Raw genomic sequence first — 21,464 nt, 5'->3', positions numbered from 1 at the left:
ATTAACCATTATTAATAACCACAAATGTATGAAAAAACACCATAATAATCATGATTTTATGATGGAAAATAATCTTACATGTCATATAAAAAGTAAAACACAAAAGACCATAGGTACAAGCTTTTGTGGGCCCAAGACAATGATATAGTATACGTGGATATATTGACAAGGGAAAATTTAACGTCAATTTAAGTTGCTAATAAGGACCTCATTTATTGGTCAGTTCGTTTATTCAGAGGGAAGGAAGGGGATGACGTAATGGGGGTGGATGGAAGGCATTACTAATTTAGCTAACTGTGAGTATAACATTTTTAGAGTATATAAAAATGTGTTGCACCATCCAAGTAATTATAGATCTATTGCCTAAGTAAATGTTAAATCATAAACCTCCCAGTTTTTCAATTAAAATTGTTAAATGTTATAGTATTACAGTTTTCTTCTATTCAGCCATTTTATAAGCAAAGCAAATCTACATTTAGTTGGATTTGCCTGTTGAAGTTGTGGTATCAATTTAAAACCCTCTATATGAGGACTGCTATAAATTTCATATAGAATCTGGAAAGCGTAGAAACACAATAATCATTACCAAAACATTTAAGTCGATTTCAGAGATGTTGATCCTTATACAAAATTATCATGCTCGACCAACCCTATCAATTAGATTTTAAAATAGTGATTCATAGGACGATAATATAATAGGCGTAGTATCATTATAAAACTACTTTTACGTAAGTAAAACTTTCATATTTTAACAATTATGCAACAAATGAACTTTTACTTTTATTGAAGTCGACTTTCATATCAAAAGCGGCGTTTCTCTATAAATGCTATTCTTCGTTTGTTCGATTTTGAATTATTAAGCTTCGCTATTATGGATGTCACAATTGTTGTTTTTATTGTGACCCCAGCCCCCTGAAAAACTCCACCCCCTCCCCCGACACACCCCTCCTTTTTTGTGTTTTGTAATATAATTCAATGAAATATTACGGGCAAAAAAATATGTAACGTTCTAACCTCTTTTTATATCATGTTTTATTATCCTCAGGGATCTTAAGGGATAAGACAATAGAAGATAATTTGATAAACAACCCAATTCTATAGATTAAAATTGTTGGTGTAGAAGTTAGACTATGAAGATGTACAACAGGTTATAAGCCAACTTGTGTGAGACTTTGTGTACCATTATAATTTACAGTCCAATTTACCCTCCCTCTTTGATTATCATATAGAAAAAAGAATGCGCAATGAGTAAAGAAAAGTAGTAAAAATAAAAAAGTTATGAGATAGTTGAGTTACGAATTTAGTGGCGTGCACAGGGTATTGCCAGGGGGTGTTTTTCTATTTCTTTAAGTGTTCAAATGATGGGCCAATGAAAGATTATTATTTTTTTACTTCTCATACCTATCCTTTATCTATAGTTTAAGCAAACAAAATCTGTAAGTCTCGGATCTTCTTTTTCTCTTGAAGTGTGATTTCATACTTTCCGTACGTCCGTAACAGTTAGCTCTTTTCGTTAATTTAGGCATATTAGAATTGTCCTATCGATTTCAACTTTGCATGATGATTCCTATAGCAGTAACTACGAGTTAGAAAACAAAGCAACCTTATAATCGTTACCAGAAAGTTCGTACGTCCATTTTAAACATGTTGATTTTTAACTTTTTTAACAAAAAAATTTTATGTGATAAAGTTATCCGATTGGTCTGAATTTTGAAATACAGAATCCTAGGACAGCAAAGTACATTGTTATAAGCGAAGCATCTTTATAATAAGTCATAAAAATGTATGTCCTTAAACATTGTCCTGTATTTAAGCAGTTTTACAACATATTTATACTTACAATTTTGTTTCATCTGACTTTTGTAAATTTATATTCTCATTATTCAGTTCTGAAACTATATAAGTGTTAATGTCCGTTTGTCCTACCGTTTCAGTGCTTCGCTTTTATGGATGTAGTTATCCTTGTCAAATCATTATTTTATTAAATAACGGTATTTATAAAAATTGCAAGGCCTCTGCCCTTGTTTGATTACAAATAAAATGCTCAAGTGTCAGATTAAAATTTTGCTACCCTTACATTGCAAATTTATAAGCTAAAATTATTGCTTGTAAAAAGAAGAGTAGAGTACCTAGCTGTTTTGTATTATTTATTTCAAACATAAACTTTAAACCAGGGCTCGGCAGCCTCTCGTCAGCCGTTTGTAATCATCAGGAAAATCAACATTTTGCAATTTTAATAATCAGCCAAAAGGCCAAACCTGACCCAAATAAGGCAAATCTTTTCTTTCAGAAAACATTTCAAAGCCTCCAAACTTAGTCGCGGCTGACGCGCGGATGCACAGCCCTTCTTTCAACTGTTATATTAAACATCTAAAGTACATAAACAAAATTAAAAATATTTATGAAATGTTTTAAGAATAATTAAGGAAACTTTTTTTGTAATGCTCTTGTAATTTTAAAAAAATTCTTATGATAATTAAAGTCAAAGAGATTCAAAGTAAACATCATTTTCAGTTAATTAGATTTATATGTTATTATCCCTTCCCTTACCCTAGAAACAATGTAAAATTACTCAAGAACTTTTTGTGTAATTGTGATCGTAAAGTTGTTAATTTGTAATTAGATTAAAAGTTTAAGATACAGACCCAATAAAGTAGAATCGTAATTGATCCAGATTTAAATTTGACATCAGACCAATTTCTCCCTTCTTAAAAGTGAAGAAATATTGAAAAATTTTATTTTTTATAAATAATCTTTTCTACATATAGGTTTGGTCTTTATGCCCGAAAATTTAGTCATGTCAGATTTGTCCTACAGTTTTAAAACTTCCTGCAACAGCTAGATAGAAAGCGTAGCAGCTCTATAATCATTACCGTAATTCCGTTTTCGAGGGGCTTGTATTCGACTTAAATATAAATTTAAAATATCCAATCGATCCTCGGACCTAAATTGAAGAACTCGACCAAGCAAGTAGTTAATATAATCTGAATCTATAAACAAAACTAACTTACTATCTTTAATACAAAGTAGAATGATGTTTGTCCGTCCGTCTGTCTGTCCGTCTGTCCCTTAAGATCTCGGTAACCACTGAACCGATCGGATTCTACTCTTCAGGGAATATACCTACTGGTCCTGTGGTGGTTTTAGGCTATTTTCTTGGGGGGGTGGGACACTACCAACCCCCCCAAAAACAAAAAATCCCCCCACCATTTTTTTAAATTAGGTATTTAATATAGTGGTATAGTGGGGGCATTTCCAGGTAATAAAAGATGTAATTATACCTCTTGGGGCAAAGAAACAAAAAACAAATAATTCCTCCGCCATTTTTTTTTTAATTATTTAAAATAGTGGTGGAGTGGGGGATCTCCAGGAAATTAAAGATGTAATTATACCTCTTGGGGCAAAGCCCCTAGAGGCTAGGGGCGAAGCCGCTAGTACTTTATATAGTAGGAAGATTTATGTAAGTTGGTCTGCCGTATAGTTAGGTTTTATTATGTTGGATCCTTATTATTTAAAGATTTTAAAACAAAAAAAGTAATAAATAAACCAAATGATATGGAGTTCATTCATTTTTAATTTCTTTTTCAACAAATCTACAATTTTGCATTCTTTCCAGGATCTTGATTAATTACTTTTTCAACCACTTGTGCATGTGTGTGAGTGTGTGTGAATATTTACAGTTAAGAGGAAAAAGGGTTCCAATTTTCGGGTTTTTAATTTTTTTTTGCATTTATAACAGGGAGGGGATACTAGACTGTAATCAATACTGGTCCCCAAAGTTTTATAAGAACATATCTCAACCGTTGGCTTAAATACTTTTGTTTCTTTTATTAAGTCCCCATTAGGTAAAATTTATAAATTTGCCACATTTAAACTTTTGCAACAATAATTATAATCTGCAGAAAGGGATTTTTTGTTTATTATAAGTAGGGGTATTAGTACATTAACTCATTGTTCATTGACGTATCCCTGAAATTCCCTGATTAAAAGATTGAACAATTTAAGTTGATTTGACTGAAGTATGCGCTGTTGTTTATGTTATGCTGACTTCATGGCTTTAAAGCCTAAATGTGACACTTGAAAATTAACTATTTTGCCTTCAAATATTCCTTTAGTATTAATCTGTTCTTGTAAAATAGCATCCTTTAACTCTTTAGCCTTCGGATTCTAGTCATGAGGATTTCCTTGGACACTTTCTTTTCCTAACATAAAAAAGTTCAACCTTAAACAAACTTTGTTAACAGAAATCTTTAGATGATAAAGACAGTGTCATTCCAGGAATAAGGTATAACTAACAAGCGAAAAAAATATAAAATAATATTTGGGGGGCAAATGGAGAGGTCGTCAATTTAACGATGAGTTGCCCCCCAACGTCAGCTGAAAAACACGTATAGGTTTCGTGATTGTTTTCCGAATTAATTTCGTTATTGGTATAAGCTGGTGTCATTCTCTTTTTATCTTTTTATTAAAAGTTTGTAGATTTATCAATTATGCTAAATTATCAAAAAAAACAGAAAAGTTTGGATTGAAGAAAAAGTTAGAATTTTAATTACTAAAACATCTTTTCATTAATAATATAAACTGTACACAAAACAATATATAAATGTTTGAAAAAGGATTATAAAGGATATAAAGGAACAAAAAAGAAAATTATTTTAGTGTTTAATTCTAATAACATCATGTCTTGTCTTACTAGGAATTTTAATCAAGAATCTAAATCTAATGGAATATCTAACATGTATTTAAGGAAATGTCCTATACGTATAAAAACTTTGCTTCTAAAATCTTTGGCATTCCGTCCATTTAATTTTTTTCCCGTGGTTAGAGCAGCACATACCAGAAAAAAATAAATGACGGATTGTGAAATAATCCTACAATTAAATTCGTAGAAAACTGTTAGGTATCATAGTTTGTTTATAAAATGTAGGGGTTTGCTTTAAAGTTTACAAAATTAAAATTTAAGACAAATTTTGTTTAGATGATAGGTATTAATTTTTTTCAAAAAGATATATGAATCTATGTAAGAAAAACCTAAAATCTGCCTAAAACCTTCCCTGTATCAAACCTAAACTTCCCTATATATTGTGGACTGACCCGTTTACGAGATCATATCCGACATACACACAACTACTTTAGATAGAAATAAAATTGAAAAGAATTTGGATGTTCTATATAAAAGAAAAGATTTAAAGTTCTAATTTTATTTTAATATGTTTCATATAATATGAATATTATAAGAAATAAACTTTATTCTATCAATTTTGTTTAATTAATCTTTCCACGATTTTGAAATCAATATCTTCTGCACACACTTTCCGTAGGCAAACCTATAGTTGTCCTGAGAATCAATATTTTAAAAATAAATAAATATGATAATCATATCATACTAAAAATGCATGTAAAATGATAAAAGTACGGACTTTCTAGTAACGATTACAGAGTTGCTACGCTTTTTAAATTGCACCTAACTGTGGTAGGAATCATCATGCAAAGTTTGAAATCGAAAGGATAATTCTAACATGTTTAATTTAATAATTAATTCATACAAAAATTATGTCAAAAAAGGTAAAAATCATAATGTTTTAAATAGACATAAAGATTATAGAGTTGCTTCGCCCTCTATCTCGTACCCTAACTCTTTCTTTCCCTGGTACTTACAGGAGTGATAAACGATTGATTCTGAATGATAATCAAAATCTCTACAACAATATTTGACCGTTTATCTAACATAAAAGCTGAGTAAAATCTTAATGTCCTCCAAATGGCAGAAGCAACAATATGTACGGATAAGTATGTGCACAAGTAAGAGAAATCACTTTTCCCCTCATAGCATTATGGACTGACAGACTGACGGACAGGCTTAAGAACTTAAACAAAATTGTTTTTGTAATCAAGGAAATTTGATGCGATTGTTGTTTTGTGCTTTATTTATTGCAGAAATTTAGGATAAGTATATTGAACTTAAAATAGGTAAATTTATGTTTTATTGAGAAATAAGTCTTTAAAAAATTTGAAAAAAGGTTATCAAATTTACCATTCTATATCCCCTGCAACCCCCACCCCCTCCCACCCCCCCCCCCGGCCCCGGAGTTTGGCACAAAAATAGCTTCAGCCCAAATCACTTTGAAATCCCCCCCCCCCCACAGAATTGTCAGGAGGGAAACATTCGCCCACACACAATGCCATCGAAGGTGATTTGACTTTTGTGTCAGAACCTGAATTGGGACATAGTGCATTTCATTACCCTAGGTTAGGTAACTTCATTTCACTTTTCAATAAAATCTAAAATGCAGCCGTTTTTGCAGGAGGTACCATTTTCTGTGAAAATTTTAGAGAAAAATTAAACAGTTTTTAGTTAATTTCTACTTCTATTTTCAACTGAAGAAAAAATCCTTTTGTGTATATACAGAATCATTGTTGTTACTTAATCTTATCCAAAAAAAAATTTAAAAACTAACCCATAAAAGCCGATTTTTCATTTTGTTCAATATGGGTTAAATAAAAATATTACCACTTCCAAAGGGTTAAAATCAAAATTTCAAAGCTCCAAAATGTTGTTCATCGAAAATAAATAGCAGTTTATAAAGACTTTTTGCATCCATTTTCTCATTTAAAATAAATAAAATAACAAGGAGGACAAACAACTTGATAACCTAGCAAAGCACCACAATCATGCATGGATAAATAAACGTACATTGTAAACTATAGACTAAATGTTCAGTGATATTGGTGATAAACTTTTTTAGAAAGGTGGAGGGGGGAAGTAGTTAAATCTAACATAATACCAAAAATTCTGTTGGTGCCTTTGTCACTTTAGGATTTTGTTTAGTAGGGGTTTATCCCCCTCCCCCCCCCCCAAAAAAAAAAAAAGGTTGCAAGGATTGGCTTAGCCTCATTTAAAATGACTTATCAGATTTTTTGTTGAAGAACATTCGTAATATTGAGCTACTTTACTCTATTAATAACTAATTTACGTATTAATAATATAGAATGAATAATAAATATAGAATTATTTGTTTATTTTACATTTTATCATTTTATTTAAATATTTTATGTAAAATAATTAACTATGCTATAAACGAGTTAAATTTTACTTATATGCTATATAAATAAAAAGGTAAAGGAAGCCAAATACAACTTTTACTGACATATAGTCGGAAGTTCTTTATCAAACAGTGGACATGCAAGATATTCTATAGCACTCTAGCCCTAATAGGAGCTAAGATAATAGGAGAGGGGGGTCATTCTCGGCTCGTTTTATTGCTAAAGGTATAAAGTTTTTTCTTAGGGTTCCTTTTTTACATACGGAATTTAACAACCTTTAACTTATAAATGTACAAATTTTCAAAACTTGAGTTTTCAGTGGCGGGGGTTGTTTGAGGTAGCCGCGGCTTGTAACTGCCGCAGATCTAAATGGTTTGCAGCGGCGAATATTTACCAAAAAATAACATGTTATGTAGACAATTTTTAAGTATCTTAGTCAAAAATTGCAGTTGGAGGAGCCGTTTTAAATTTCCTGCAGGTCTGGAGGGTTAGGATCTATGATATATATGGAATCTGAAATTGGCTTCAACACTCTTATATTTAATTAGTTTTTTATTTATTTATAATTCTATTGTTTCCCCAAATAAATAGAAAACACGGGTATATTTATAATCCCTTTCATGACATCACCTCTTAAGGGGCATTTCGTCATATTTTCACAGTAGCTTTTGATAGGTTATTTTAGGTTAGGTGATTGTCTTGCAGGGCTAGGCCCCCTGCAGGGGCTAGAAATAGGAGAAAAGCGATGTCAGAATGCTATGTCACGAAGGGGGCTATACCACAAAACGCTGTTGCTATCCTTGCTTGGATTTTAAATTGAAATATTTGAAAATAAGTTTAGTTGTCATGTCTCTAGTTATAGAAAAGTAGGTTTGCTATAAAAAAATAAGTAAAATATAACAAAAGTTAAAGTTTGTTTGTCCTACTGTTTCAGAGCTTTGATTTTATGGATGTGTCATCCTTGTTTTTAAAAGTTTAGTTTTCATATCTCAAGTAATAGAAGAGTAGGTTTGCTATAAAAAAATTCCTAAAATATAATGTTTCTATAGTGGATGTAAACTTGACAAAATATAAATAGCAGCCTTCAGATTTGATAAAATTTCACCTGTTATAAAATTTAAAAATGACAAAATTAATCCTTTTTGATTTATAATCTCTATAAATATGTTTTTATTAATGGTTACTTCAGACTTGACATTATGTATCCTTTTTAACAAATATCCTACATTTATATTTGAACAAGGATGACAACATCCATAAAAGCGAAGCACTGAAACGGTAGGACAAACGGACATTAACAGTTGTATAGTGTCAGAACTGAATAATCAGAATATAAATATATAAGAGTCAAAGCAAAATTATAAGTAAATTTATTGAAAAACTGCTAGATACAGGATAATGTTTATGGACATACTTACATTTTTAGGACTTGATTATAGAGATGCTTTGCTTATAATATCGGATAATTTTATCTGATACAAATTTTGTTGTTAAAACAGGTGAAAATCAACATGTTTAAATTGGACGTACGGACATTCTAGTAATGATTATAGAGTTGCTACGCTTTCTAAATCGTATCTAACTACTACAGAAATCACCATGCAAAGTTAAATCAATAGGACAATTCTAACATGCCTAAATTAAAGAGAAAAGTTATCCGTTACAGACGTACGGACGGACGGACGGACGGACGGACCGACCCTAATTATAGAAAAGCTTTGCTTTTAAAAATATTAATTGTATTATTTATATTTGAAAAGCTTGTATTTTCGTTTAAAGTTCCTAGCGAGCACAAAGCCAGCCCCTTCCAAACTTATGGAGTAAATTGAAAATAGATTGGAATTTAGGAATAGTTATTTATCGTATTTTTGTGCTAGAATGGGTATTTTTCAGTACGGCTTCGAAACCGATTAATATTTGATCAGAACAGGTTCTCAGCCATACTGAAAAAAAATGTTTCAAAAATTATGTGAACAAAATTTTAACCAACAAAAGAAGGTCTAAAAATAACTTAGTAATGAACATTTATCTAGCAGTACAAATTAATACCCTAAAGATATATTTTAATGCATGATTTTTGTCATTAAGCTTTCATTGGAATTTTACTATTCCAGATTATCTATAGGTCTTCTAATGTTGCTTTATGGCTGTGTGAAGGTATAACATGCTCTTTAAGTCGTTTGGCAGCTAGCAGCTTTCAAGTTTATAGATTTATGTAGATAATTGTTTACAGGAACATTTTACTGTGAACTAGACTCGATCCAAACAAAACGATAAAAATATTATATTCAAAGGGACAATGTAATAAACAAGTGTAAAAAAAGGATTATTATTTTGTTAAGTGCTTTTTTATATTACTAAAACATTCCTTTATTCTATATCTATAATACAAAGTAGAACGATGTTTGTCTGTTTGTTTGTTTGTAGTGAAAGATCTCGCTAACCGCTGAACCAATCGGGTTCCCCTTTATAACTATTTTCTTGGGGGGTGGGACACCCCAAACCCCCCCAAAAATGAAAGTACCTCCCCCCACCAAGACAAAATTTTTTCTTTCTTTTTTAGAACTAAAATTAAAATAGCAAGGTCAACTACCCCCCCACCTTCAATTTTTTCCTTCAATTTTTCTTTTAAATCTAAAATACAAAAAAAATTGGTTTGATCAAATCTCTTAGGGCAAAGCCCCTAGAGGCTAGGGGCGAAGCCGCTAGTTTTAATATAAAACACTATTAAATTCTATCGGCTGCATCCCATTATTTGCTATTTTTAAAGGGAGTTTTAAGAAAAAGGCCTAAATCCATTCCTCCCCCATGGTTACATACAAAATATAATCAATTCTTGGTAGTTTTGACAATCCTAGTTTTAATAACTGATCAAGATTTTAATAAAAGAACAAAAAGTTTGAGAATGCATGTTATTGTTTATTGTAGCTTAATAGTTTATTTTTTTATTAGCTTCTCCTTCTGTCTATATGGCAAGAGAGATACATGTTTTCCTATTTATACAAACTTTTATTGTTTGTCAATTAAGATCTGGATTCTGCTTTCTCCTAGGAATACAGGGTCCCAGTAAAGATTAGAGGCATAGCCAATAATTAAAGATAAAAAGTATTTTTAATTTTACAGGGGAAAATTAGATTTATACTGCTAGACATAAGCTTTCAGATAATTGAACCAATAGTTACTTCTTACTACACACAAATGACTTTGCTGTACATACTTATCAAAAAAAAATTATATTAGTTTTTCCATTTAAAAAGTAATATCTAATTTAAAAAAAATATTTTATGTTAAAAAATAGTTTATATAACTCAATAAAACAGATGTTTTTCTTTATCAATATAATTATTATTTTTATTGTTTTGTCTCATTATAACATTTTTACATTTTATTTAAACTAAAACAAGGAAACTTTTTGGTGGTGGCATAGCTTTCTACATTAACAAGTCTATCAAATTTTCCATTTTAAATAAATATTATTTTTTTAAAAAAAATATTAAGAGTTTATCTTAACAATGCAATGGATTGGTTTATTTTAGCGGTAAATTATAACGACTATTACATACAAAAATATTTTATTACTAAGTGAACTTGAAAACTCTTCCAACCTTTGTAAGATATGCCTAAAAAAAACAAATGATAATGCACAAAATTACCCCTTCTGTAGATGAAAATTAGTGGTTGAATACTCAACAGAATTAACCAACCAATCAAATTCACCAAAGCCCCCCAAGTTGTTAAGCTAACAAATAAGAAAACATTATTATAAAACTTTGGGGACTAGTGTAATAAACAGCCCATTGTTCCTTCTCTCCCCCCCCCCCACTCCTCCACTCCATCCTATTCTATAAAGTAGTAAGCTTTTTTTGTCTGTAGTGAAGGATCTTGCTAACCGCTGAACCGATAAATAAAGCTTTTTTCATGGGTATATGTCAACACATTTAGCTATGCGGACGAGATAGAACATCATTTTAAATGATTAAAGAAACAGAAATACTGCTAGCTGTAACTTTAAAGACACTGTTTTTTGTTCACCTCAATAAATCATAACAGAATCTTTATAATTTGAGAGTTAACTTTTAATTACAGCTAAAGCTTGCAAAAGTGCATGTTATAAATCTTGTAAAATAATTGAATTTTACAAACATTATAAAACAAGGATGACAACATTCATGAGTCGCAAAGCATAAGATATTAAAAGATATTTTGATAGAAATATCAAAGAAATATGGAAATCAGTTGTAAAAGACAAAAGCGGCTTAAAAGCAGTCTGACCGCCATGGATGTTTTATACTTAATTATGATAATGGAAATGTTGACCAGAAATTTTGGGAATAGTCTCTTTCGTGGCAACGCCCCTTAAGGGGCGACTTTTCGAATTTTTAAAATGGCTTTTTATAGATTATTTTATGTTAGGTTAGGTTATATTGGGTTAGGTGATTGCCCCACAGGGTTAGGCAATTGGCCCCGCAGGGGCTAGAAATAGGAGAAAATCTATTGTGAAAAATACGAAGAATCGCCCCGTAAGGTGCGTTGCCACGAAAGGGACTATACCCGAAATTTTTAGCTATCTATTTTTTATAAGAGCGAGAAAATCACGTTTCCCCCAAAAAGCTTGAGACAAACGGAAATACAGATGGACATTTTGAAATAAAGAATAGCCACGCTACCAAAAATAAAATCCAAAGTAAAGATGACTTTGAAAAGAAACGGGATAAGTGAAAAAAATATCAGGGAATCAAAAAAAATTGTAAGCAATGTAAATAATGTGCAGCATAGTGTTGTAGGTCGGGCAGTTTCAGAGATCAAAACATGCATACAGACACAGATAGTTATAGTTGTACTTGATACTTGTATGTTTTCCATGTAATTTTATGTTGATATGATAACAGCATAAAATATGAACAGGGTTGTTTGTACTTTACATGTATGCATGAATGCTTAGTGGAAGTCACAAACAAAATTCAAACAAGAACATGAATATCTCCAGAAGCGCGGCAAAAGTCAACGAAAAGAAAGAAAAGCCAAATATTAAGAAAAACATCTATGTCTATGTTATTAACTGTTCTCAGAGGTATTACTATTTTTCAGGTATATCTATACTGTAAGTTTAAAGAAAGAGTTAATTTTGTGCATTTACCCGAACCTATTTTTGTAACATATTTCTAAACCCGGCCTTATGGATTATTATCCATGCAGGGCTTTTAAACCTTAACTTAACCTTATCAAATATTTATTTCTGTCAAAAACCTAGTTTTTGGTCCATATAAGGAAACCACGATAGATTTTTAAAAAGCTATTGAGTCATAAATCAAATACTAACATTCAAAACTAAGTAGAATATCCTCGCTCCCAAAAAGATGAAGTACACATGAGTGTACATAAATGCCGCGTCAATAGTTTTTGTCTCACTCTTCCCCCATCTCACCCCTCTCCCCACCTTTCCCTTCTCTTTCTCCGTCACTAAAATAAAGGCGCCAAGAAAACTGTAGAATGATTGGCAGGGCACGAGGTCAAAATAGTTGACCTGAACCCTCCCCGCCACCCCCAGCAACCACTGGTACTACTACTAACGGGAACATATCAAGTACTCTAGTAAACAAGAATAACAGATTTCATTGCCGGTCCTTGCTTTAAAAAGTACCCAAACTTTTACTAGGGACAGAAATAGAAAAAAATTGTTGAAGAAATAATATATTGTATTTATTTCATTTACAATAAATCAATGTAATTGTTGTCAATAAAGAAAATTATACACTATGGAAGTAAAACCCAATTAATTAAAATTACTAAAAAGTTGTAACAAAAAACTAGATTGTTTAGATTCTGCATATTTTTTTGCAGGTTTTTGGCTATTTTCTCTTCCCGCCAATAAACGATAGACATACAAACTTCAAATTATATTATGAATGAAATAAAGATGTGTATGATGGAGTTGTTACGCTTTCAATAACAAAAAGTTGACGGTTTTATCAAAATTATATTTTGTTTGAGATGTTGCTCTTTAAAGGATAATAATTGTCTGAATTTGGAAGTTTGGTTCTTTGTTCACTGGACAGCATATAAGTTGTAGATACAGGTAGAATTATTAGAAAACCTCGTTTTCAAATATATGGTTTTTTGTTACCCTATAAACATGTTCTATAAAACTTTGCCTCTTGACGTTTTTCTGTCTGTATATATAACTCTATGACTGTCTTTCTGTCTATTTCTTTGTATATCTGTATGTCTTCCTCTAACCCGCGACCGTATCTCAACACGTAGCGCATCCGCTCGTCGTCGGGAAGGTGATAGGTTCGAATCTCGGTCCGACACCGCGTCATAACTAAAGACGTTAAAAATGGTTCCCACTGCTACTATGTCAGATGTGCGACGTAAATAGTTAGAGTGGGGGGAATGCCTTGGCCAAAAACAGGCGCAACTCGCTACCATGCACAGTTGGGACTTCTCAGACAAAGGTCGTGCATCTCAGAAAGTTGGTTGTCTGATGGGTGAATGGACGCTTTACACCGCAATCATAAGTATTGTATGTATGTTTCAAGGTGCGTTGACACCTAGCCCACTAGAGTCTTAACTCTTATGTCTTCCTCTATGCCAGACAATTGAGCAGTGTCCAAACTTTTCCACCAATATTTTTTTTCATAATTTTTGTTGTAAATCAATTAATCATCCTTTGTCTAAGTCCTTTAGATCACTTCTAGTTTGTAACTTTCGGGGATCAATAGGGATAAGACAATGGACGATAAATTTATGTACATCCCCAATGATGCTACAAAAAAAATAAACCTTACATGTAAATTACAATTAGTGGTTGAGACGACAAAGCCCAAATTGTGTTAAAATTGTGCTCAAAATGTGACGTAATGAGGGAGATAAGAGGAGAAGTGGGAAAGAAACCCCCTTAAAAAGAGATGGATAATCCCTCATTTTTATTACGTCACATGGATCATTTTTAATACAATTTTAACACAATTTCGGCTTTGTCATTGAAACGTTTGGACCCTCATATTACCTTCCTTATAAAAATTATCCTATATTTCTCGCTTGTTTTCTAAAAAGAAACAGTTACAAGCAAATTGAACTGAATTTTACCTTATCTGTGCACCTTACTGTAGGATCTTGACTGAACCAACAAAAAATGGGTTTATAGTCTATTTAATCATATATTTTGATATCTTATCTCAAACTAAAGAGAAAAATATTTTTCATAGAAACAAAGAAAAAGTCAAATAAAGAAATGAAATCTTTTTGACCTTGTAAACCCTTATTTTCATGAATTGCAATTTCAAATTATACTCATTTTTACTCATTGAAAATTATTTACTGAAAATTAATAAAAAGTTTGGTTTGAATAAAATTATGGAAAGAAAATATCAGGTGCAGTCACAAATAATCTGAAAAAATTTAACAAAACATGTAAGTAAATAGACAAAGGGTTGGTTGTCTGTTGGATGGCTTTTAAACAAATATAAAGTGTGTTACTTTTTTATATGTTTCACCATTATTTTGCCACAACTCAGTCAAAAATGCTTACAAAACATACCTTTTTCGACCTAAAGTACTTAAATAGTTCCTTTACAAGCCCCATCAATCAGTTTTGAGATATCTCCATATTTCAAGGAAAATTGACAAAAAAGGCAAATTTGGGTGTTACCTTTTTATATGCTCAGATACCATAAAATCAATAAAAAATACTTATTTATACTTTTCTCTCATTTTTAAAGTTTGATTCTGTTAAAGTAAATATTCTTGAAGGAATTTATGCATTGATTTATACAGAAACATAATATTGGGTGGAAATAAATTGTATCCAAAAGTATTCTTTTTGGAAAATAAGAAATTTATCCTCCATCGCCCTAGAGGACAGCTGCTGACCTCTAGTGTTCATGGTTTGGTCAAATACATGTTAATGAAAAAATTTAGCCAAAAAAGTACATAAAAAAGTATTTTATTGTGTTAGAAAATTAAATTGTTTAACTTCAAATTTGGGGATGCTGACCTTAAAGATGCTCTTACTGGTGGTGATGGTGACCCGGAAGGCATTGAATTACATGAGCATTATGGCAACACAACTATTGATCTATGTTTTGATTTTTATATTCCTAGCAGCCTCCAATCAAGAGAAATCTCTAAATGATTTTTTTATTCTCAAATTCATAAGGTAAATACTGTGATTTTGAAAAGTTCTTGTTATATTTTTTCATTGGAGGCTGCTAGGAATTTAAAAATCAGAACATAGATCAATAGTTGTGTTGCCATAATGCTCATGTACTTCAATACCTTTCGGGTCACCATCACCACCAGTAAGAGCATCTTTAAGGTCAGCATCCCCAAATTTGAAGTTAAACAATTTAATTTTCTAACACATTAAGATACTTTTTTATGTACTTTTTTGGCTATTTTTTTTTTCTTTAACATGTACTTGACAAAACCATGAACACTAGAGGTCAGCAGCTGCCCTCTAGGGCAATGGGGGTTGAATTTCTTATTTTCAAAAAAAAAATTCTTTTGAAGATCATTTATTTCCATCAAATATTATGTTTCTGTAAAATCAATGCATAAATCCCTTCAAGAATATTTACTTTAACAGAATCAAACTTTAAAAATGAGAGAAAAGTAAAAATAAGTATTTTTTTATTGATTTTATGGTATCTGAGCATATAAAAAGGTAACACCCAAATTAGCCTTTTTTGTAAATTTTCCTTGAAATATGGAGATATCTCAAAACTGATTGATGGGGCTTGTAAAGGAAGTATTTGAGCATCTTAGGTCAAAAAAGGTCTATTTTGTAAGCATTTTTGACTGAGTTGTGGCCAAATATTGATGAAACATATAAAAAAGTAACACACTTTAGAAAACAAGTTCAATTTAATAACGATGCCCTAAGGTACTTATAATAAACTAGCGGCTACGCCCCTAGTGGCCTCTAGGGGCACTTGAGGAGAGGGGAGTCGAATTTGATAACCCAATTTCTTATTTTAGATTTTAAAAGGAAAAGTAAAAAAATTATTTTAGGGGGGGGGAATTTTTTTTTTAATTTTAGCTAAAAAATGTAAAAAAAAAATTTTTTTTTTTTTTTGGGGGGGGTATTTTTCATTTTTGGGGGGGTTGGGGGTGTCCCACCCCCCAAGAACAATAGTTATAAACCTTCCCAGGACTTATGAGAAGCTACCCTGTTAAGGAGAACCCGATCGGTTCAGCGGTTAGCGAGATCCTTCGGTACAAACACACAGACACACAGACATCCTGTTACTTTAGTATAAGGATAAACCCCTGTCATAGTAACCCTGTCAAAAAATGTCAATATTATGACAGCTATGACTATTTTTATTAAAGCCATACAGTCAAGGTAAATATTTCCACAATACTTATCTCAAAAATATTATGTAAGCCAAGGCCACTTTTTCATAAAGCATATCGTAAGAATACCAATAGTTTTGACAGGGAATCTATATTAGTTATTTCTCACATCGTATTATAAACAGCTTTCCGCGAATATAAAATGTACAATCATAAGATTAAAACTGGTTTTAATCTTATGATTTATATTCGTAGAAAACTGGATATAATAAATGCTAGACATAGTTTATTCGTATGAATGAGAACCGGTTCTGATCCACCGGATATTAATCAGTTTGGAATTAATACGAGAAAGGTTTTTCAGAAAACCTATCCCTGCCCTGAAAATGAGTCATTATTATTATTCTGACCAGGATCACTGATTGCTACCAGGGATAGGACAAGTAATGATAAATTAATCTTTCCTACAAAATTTATGTTTAAAATTTTGCTGTATAGTGTCTTATCAATTTTTGGGGGAAAAGGGCATAAGATTTATTTAACTGTCATTGTCCCAACCCTCCCTGTGGTTTTTTGTGTGCTCCGGAACAATTTTGTGTTGTGTCCTGATTCCTGGAATAGTTTGTATCCACCTGGGAGCTATGGGAGGGCTGGGAGAATCATTGGAAATTAATTCTGATCAAAGTGTTGCCATTTTCTCATCATTAACTTAAACAATTTGGCCAATTTTTTATTATAAAATTGACATTCCTTCCTTAATTCTACGTTTTGAAAGCAACTTTTTTTTAGGAAAAAGCAGTTTCGCCCCTAGCCTATGGTAGCTCTATCACTAAATGAGGGGGGCAGGAAATTACCATAGAACCACCTAAAAAAATGTACGAGATTATATGTAAAGAAAAACGGCGTTGCTACAAAAGACTAACTCTACAAAAGACCAACACTACAAAAGACCAACAAGTAGTTCCTACAAAAGACCAACACCTACAAAAGACCAACACCTACACAATTCGTAATGATGGAAGGTCTAAAGCTGCAAATGGTCTACCATTATATCTGTATTTTGTAGTGTTGGTCTTTTGTAGTGTTGGTCTTTTGTAGAGTTGGTCTTTTGTAGGTGTTGGTCTTTTGTAGAGTTGGTCTTTTGTAGCAACGACAGAAAAACTAGGGATCAAAAGGGTTAAGACAATGGCTGATAAATTGATGTTGAATGTTCATCCCCAATGATGATGCACAAAATTACTCCTGATAAAGATTGCAATCAATGGCTGACAAAATTGGACATTCAACTTAATGAATCAACCAATCAAAACTCATTAAAAGTCCCCAATGTTGCTAAGCCAACGAACAAGACTCTTCTCCTATAGACATAAACACTATGCATCTTATTCGAAAAACTTATTAAAACAAACAGAATCTTTTTTATATTTTTATATCAGATATCATTAACTTTTGTTTTCAGTACATTTTTATCCACTGGCCCTTTATAAAATTATATGTTTTACACATATTTTATGATATAGTAAAGCAAAGATTTATAACTAGCACAAATTAAGGATCAATAGATATATAATGTTTAGATAAACATTCCCTTTAATGGACTGATAGTAACACTAGTAACAAACCTTTCCAAAAATCACTTAGAAAACGTACTCATTTTAGGTAATTTTCAATGTCTAAAAATGTCTTCGTTTGTATTATTTGATTTAACCTTGTCAGACTGAATATTAACAAAAATATTAGTCTGCTAGATTTTCCTTTTGAAGTTGGACAAATTATTGTGTCTAAATTATCATCTAGAGTAATACATCTATTTAAAAGCCAAATATTTATCCTCCACGGAGAAAGAAGTAAAGAATAAGAAGAAAATGCCCCTTTTATTGCATTTTTTCTGAATTTATTAGAGTAGGTATGTTGAATGCTTGTAGGGTATATCTACCTCTAAGACAAGTATACAAATTTCCTACATGGCATAACTACCTCAATAATTTTTACGACTTATATCTAATAGATCCACGACATATATATTCTCCTAAACAAGTCAGAAGTTTATTTCAATCCTATTCTTTTAAATCGTGAGATGTGTTTCTCGAAAGATCTCGAAAACGAACACAGTGCCTAAATTTGACTTTCATGTTATAAAATAAATTTTCCATCAAAACGTATTTTGAAAAAAAGATTTAATTCCTTCTATTTTTCCAGTCTTCGATCGAAAAGAGAAATAGCCAAACAATTCTTCATATACGTGTCTGTGGAGAACCAAATTTACAAGAAATATAATTTTTCTTTCTTTTTTTGTAACTCCATGTTTGTAACAAAGTGTTGAATATTTAAAATTTTATAACCCCCCCATATTCTAATAAAGATTTAATCATCATGTTAACGCCCATTACATATATACCCAGGGAGGGGAGGGGGTTGGTTACCTTTAATTACCTCGTACGGGCGGGATTGCAGTCAAGGACCTTATCGACTTGATGTACTGTCCAGGTCCTGGTCCAGCAACCCAGGAGAACTAAGGATGACTGTTACGCACCCTTCTCTGTCCAAACACCCAAGGATATTAAGTAACATCCATCAGACAACCAACTCTCTGTGATGCACGACCTTTGTCTGAAAAGTCTCAACTGTGAATGGTAACGAGTTGCGCCTGTTTTGGGCCAAGGCATTCCCCCCTACACTAACTATTTATGTCGCGCATCTGACATAGCAGCAGTAGGAACCATTTTTAACGTCTTCAGTAATGACGCGGTGTCAGACCGAGATTCGACCCTATCAACTTCTCGACGACGAGCGGATGCGCTACGTGTTGAGCCACGGTCGCGGGTTTTTTGGGAGGGAGGGGATATTGGACTGTAAATTATACTGGTATCCAAAGTTTTATACGATCCCTTATTTGTTTGCTTAAAAATTTTTAAACATTTATTAATTGATTCAAGAAGAAGAGCTTAAGATTTGTATCCAATAACCTTAATCTTCAGAAGGGGTAATTTTGTTTTCTAAGCATTGGAGATGTACAATAATTTATAGGCCATTGTCTTATCCCTTAAGATCCCTGATATATACAGTAAGATAGACATCTTGTTACTTTTAGATAATAATTAGTTAGTCTGCCCTAGCCTGTAGGGACTTCTATTTTCTCTTTCTTTTCAGCGATAAGTTTAGTAAATAACAAGTATTTTCTAAACTTTGCAATCTAGTTTAAGAGATTTAAATGGACAGACACATACATCCCCCTACTATAGTACACAGAACAAGTAGCATCGCCCATAGCCTCTAGGAGGTATATAAAGTTTACACGTCCGTTTTTAGGATGATAATAATACACACATACACAGACAGATGCTTAATTACTTTAGATTGTAAGACTGAAATATTTTGTAGGCTCTTAAACAACAGACACCAAGGACGTCCAGGGGGGGGGTAAAGTGGTGATTACCCCTCCTTTCAAAAAAAATTACCCCCCCCCCCCTTAACAAAATTTTACCCTCCCCGAATAAAAAAGCTTGGACGCCCCTGACAGACACCCTGTATTTCTGAACAAAAATCGTGCAAGTTTTTCAATTTTTACTCATCAAGAAACGAGACTCATAAAGAGACCACAACACATGCACAGAGTCATATAAGCCAGTCATTTAGGGATTAGATAATGGACAATAATTGAATCTTCCCCAAATTATACTTTCCTTAATAGAACCCTACTGGACCTAAACCTGCGGGGTTACCTTGTTCAAAGTATAACCTAACCTAATCTAGCCTACGGTAACAAATAATCCCTTCCACCTCCCTTCTCAATTTATTTCAAGGAAAGGAGGGTTTGAGGAAAAAGCCCGATAGATAAAGTTTGTATTGAACATTTATGAAGCAGTTTATATAGTGCCTAATGAAAAATAACGTTATACAATTCAAATGACCAATGATAGGTCTTTGTGTATTACACGATTGGTCAAAATAATGTATACTGGCCTATCATTTGTCACTTGTATTGTATGGCGTCATTTTTTATTAGGCACTATATAAGCTGCTTCTTAAAGGTTCAAACAAAAGCCACATCTGTCATAGCATCCTTGTTTTTTATAGTAATAAATACAAAAAAATAGGATTGAAGAGTAGCTCATTACAGATTTTACTTCCTAAATCTGATCATCAGCTGATTGATTGATTATTTGATTGATTGATTGTCAGTGCAAATTAATCACAGTTTTCACCCTTACTGATTTTAGCGTCTACTGTATGTAAATTTAATTTTTGGTAGCGTTGCTACTCTAAAATTCAGGTTGTTGGTGCTTTTGTGAATCTTCCATAGACACTTGTCCTATAATTTTGTCTAAGGAGTCCTAAAATGTTGATGAAAGTGCAATTAATTAATCCTATTAAATAAAGTAGTAAGGTTTTTTATCTGAAGCTTAAGATCTCAATAACTACTGAACACATTGAATTTTAGGTGGTTTAAGAAATTTTATTTTCAGATATAAGACTAAGGATGGTTTGAAGCTATTTTTTAAGCCCCTAGATGCTAGGGGAGTAACCGCAAGTGACTAAAAATGCACAGAGAGAGAGTAAAAAAACATAAAACTTTTAACCTATTAAATAAGGTCATAAAATTATGTAAAAAATTACCTTTATCTTTATATACCTACTCCAAATCATCGATGAAATTTTTATAAATATTTGCCTTTTTTTAGATCTTCTAACTGAAGCTTTTTAAAGGAAAATTTTGAATGATAAAAAGCCCAAACCATCAAATTTCTAACATCAAATTTACTCTATTTATTGTGGTTGTTATCCTTAATTTATTAGTAGTTGATTTTTTAACTTTAACTAATTAAATATAAATATACAAATGTATAGAATACAATACCCATAAATTGAATGAAATAAATACAGTTATTCAATAATATACATACATAGTTTATATTGATGTCAAACCCATGTCAAACTTCATTCATATCAAATATTCAAAAGTTCACAAGTTTTTTTCAACCTAAAAAATAGGACTTCAATTAGTAAAAATAAAACTTATAAAAGAGTGCAGCGAAATTAAAGGGGTGTCTAACTGTTTGTTAATTAAAACATGTTAAAATTGTCCTTTCGATTCTAAACTTGCATATAAATTTCTATAATGG

At 31.8% G+C, this 21,464-nt stretch overlaps 1 protein-coding gene across 1 annotated transcript in view; it reads left to right on the top strand.

Moving 5' to 3' along the window:
- The window catches only part of LOC145313959 (RNA-binding protein 25), a 307,513-nt gene that overhangs the window by 154,716 nt on the left and 131,333 nt on the right, over positions 1 to 21,464 (top strand). The window lies entirely within an intron of this gene.

This window comes from Acartia tonsa, chromosome 3 (assembly GCF_053477335.1).
Source record: "Acartia tonsa isolate MP-2025a chromosome 3, ASM5347733v1, whole genome shotgun sequence".
Taxonomy (NCBI): domain Eukaryota; kingdom Metazoa; phylum Arthropoda; class Copepoda; order Calanoida; family Acartiidae; genus Acartia; species Acartia tonsa.
This window is presented reverse-complemented; position numbering and strand designations above follow the sequence as displayed.